Source organism: Lactuca virosa, chromosome 2 (genome assembly GCF_052849685.1).
Source record: "Lactuca virosa cultivar CGN04683 chromosome 2, Lactuca_virosa_CGN04683_v6, whole genome shotgun sequence".
NCBI classification, from domain to species: domain Eukaryota; kingdom Viridiplantae; phylum Streptophyta; class Magnoliopsida; order Asterales; family Asteraceae; genus Lactuca; species Lactuca virosa.
In genome coordinates this window covers 4,187,793-4,190,722 of record NC_136427.1, presented here as the reverse complement: position 1 = coordinate 4,190,722, position 2,930 = coordinate 4,187,793, and the positions used below count along the sequence as shown (strand labels likewise).

At 37.0% G+C, this 2,930-nt stretch overlaps 1 pseudogene; it reads left to right on the top strand.

Annotated features, from left to right (window-relative positions):
* The first annotated feature begins 1,086 nt into the window (after positions 1 to 1,086).
* On the top strand, positions 1,087 to 2,667 carry LOC145156228 (monolignol oxidoreductase AtBBE-like 13 pseudogene; annotated as a pseudogene).
* Positions 2,668 to 2,930: the final 263 nt, after the last annotated feature.

Genomic DNA, 2,930 nt, shown 5'->3' with positions numbered 1-2,930 from the left:
TTTAAACAACCATATACTCTCTACTAATGTGCTTTCTGTTTTGTGCCTAAAATATAAAATGTAAACTAAAGGAGTATCCTACATTGAATTTTTTGAAGCTTAGGCATAGAGGAGGAATATCAATAGGGGAAAGTGAATTTACATGATCTTAGAGATATTGAGATTTTTTGTTTATCAAAACACCTTATTTTCGAACCCTTGTAACATTTGGCGTGTTTGACTGCTATTGAGATGAATGTTAATGGATAAAATTCCAACTTTTTCCAAAATATAATCAAAGGTCAAAAGATTTTCTTGTCATTAGCTTTTGAAAAGAAAAATAAAAAGAGATATAAATGATTATTCTTGAGTCTCGACTACTGTTTCTGTTATAGTAAAATTTGAATGTTAAGTTCCAACTTCTACTACATGTAACATCTTATTTATTAGAGTAAATTACCTGAATGGTGCCTATGGATTGGAATAATTGGCATGTTTGGTCCCTAACTAATTTTTTTAACTCAGAAGGTCTTACTGTTTGTTTTTGTTACGTGTTTGGTCCATACTCTTTGTTTTTGTTATGCGTTTGGTCCATGTCTTACATAAAAATACTATTATTTAAATAGAAAAAATGGTGGGGTAGGTAAGGTAAGGCGAAGGGGGTGTGTTTATTTAAATAAATTAAAAAATCAAGGGCAAAGTAGTCTTTTTAGGTAAGACAGAATCCAAACGCGTAACAAAAACAAACAGGGACCTTCCCAGTTAAAAAAATAGTTAGATACCAAACACACAAATTACCCTGAACCATAGGGACCATTCTTGTAATTTACTCTATTTATTAAATTTTGTTTCTTTCATTTCCATGTTCTGATGTTCTTCTCGAAACGTTTCAAAAGAAGTCTATTAAAATCTTCAAGAACTCGATTTTTTGTTAAATGTCACTTAAAGAAGTAAAGAACTTATTAAGATGTTATTAAATTGCAAAATTCAATGACACCACCTTAATGAATAAAGAGAAAACTGCCCAAATTAATTTTACCTTTATTTGGTCAAACCTTCGTCAATATAAAATTGTATTTGACCCTCCATCTCATGCAGAAAAAAAACATGGCTTCTTCAAGATTTGTTCTTTTCCTACTACTATCACTTGCTTCATTTTCATATTCACATCAAATCGAAGAAACCTTTTTGCAATGTCTTTCCGACATCCTAGTCCCTAACACTTTCCTCACCCCTGACTACGCCGACTTCACCCCACTTCTCACCTCCAGAGCCATAAATCTTCGCTTCACAACCCCATCAACTCCCAAACCCGAAGCTATTTTCACTCCGTTGAATGAAACCCAGATCCAAACCGCAGTTATTTGTGCCAGAAAGCTCGGGATTCAAGTTCGGGTAAGAAGTGGAGGGCATGATTACGAAGGGTTGTCCTACACATCAGTTATGAATTCTAGTTTTGTCGTAATTGACTTGTCAAAGATGCGTGGTATTAACGTCGATACCACTGAAAATTCTGTTTGGGTGGAAGCCGGAGCCACCATTGGCGAGCTTAACTATCGAGTGGCGGAGAAAAGCAAAACCCTAGGATTTCCAGCTGGGATTTGCACGAGTTTGGGTGTCGGTGGACATATCACCGGAGGTGGGTATGGAACGATGATGAGGAAATATGGGCTTGCAGCGGATAATGTGTTAGATGCAAGAATCATAAACGCAAATGGGGATATTCTTGATCGGAAATTGATGGGGGAGGATGTTTATTGGGCTATACGTGGTGGTGGCGGGGGTAGTTTTGGAATCATTGTTTCGTGGAAACTCGAACTCGTCAATGTCCCTGAAACTGTGACTGTGTTCGCTGTTACCAAAACATTAGAACAAGACGCCACCAAGATTCTTTACAAATGGCAAGAAGTGGGTTCGGTTTTTAACGAAGATCTCTTTATCAAAGTCACTTTGGCTGGATCGAATGTATCGGGTACAACTAATAAAACAGTAAGTACAACTTACCAAGCATTATTTCTTGGTGGAATAGATAGACTCATGCAGATCATGAACGTGAGTTTTCCCGAGCTGGGTCTACAGAAAGAGGATTGTATTGAAATGAGTTGGATAGAGTCTGTAATGTTCTTCGCTGGGTACCCAAGAAACGTGCCACCTTCTGTCCTCCTTGAAGGAAAACCATCTTTCTTGAACTATTTTAAAGCAAAATCAGATTTTGTGAGACAAGTAATTCCGGAATCAGGGTTAGATGATATCTGGAAGATAATGATGGAAGAAGGAAGTCCATTGATGATATGGAATCCATATGGAGGAATGATGAACTCGATTTTAGAGTCATCGACCCCGTTTCCTCACAGAAAAGGGGTACTTTTCAAGATTCAGTATGTAGCATCATGGATGGATCCTGTAATGGAGGAGAAGCATGTTGGTGTGCTTCGGAAGCTCTATGAATGCATGACCCAATATGTTTCGAATTCTCCAAGAGAAGCCTATGCAAACTTCAGAGATCTCGATCTTGGAAGGAATGATAAACATGAATTCATTTACGATATAGATGATAAGAGACTTTCTTGGGGAAAGATGTACTTCAAAGATAACTTCGAGAGGCTGGTGGCAATCAAGGCCGATTTCGACCCTGATTACTTCTTCATCCATGAACAGAGCATTCCGAGATTGTCGAGAGGGACTTAGCTAGTAGAATCAATAATGAATAATGCATTAATTTTGTTTTTGTATGTGGCTACTGGCTACGCCTTAATTATCTCACAAATGTGGATTTGCATCACTAATGAAAACCAAAATGTGGTTAAGTATTAATTATTATGCCTCCATCATGCCTCCATAGTTCATCAAATTCATGGGTAACTTACATAGTTGTATGAAACTTGAAGTTATTATATTTTGTAGTTTGAACATATATGCACGCATATAAGGGCATTACATCTCTAACATTA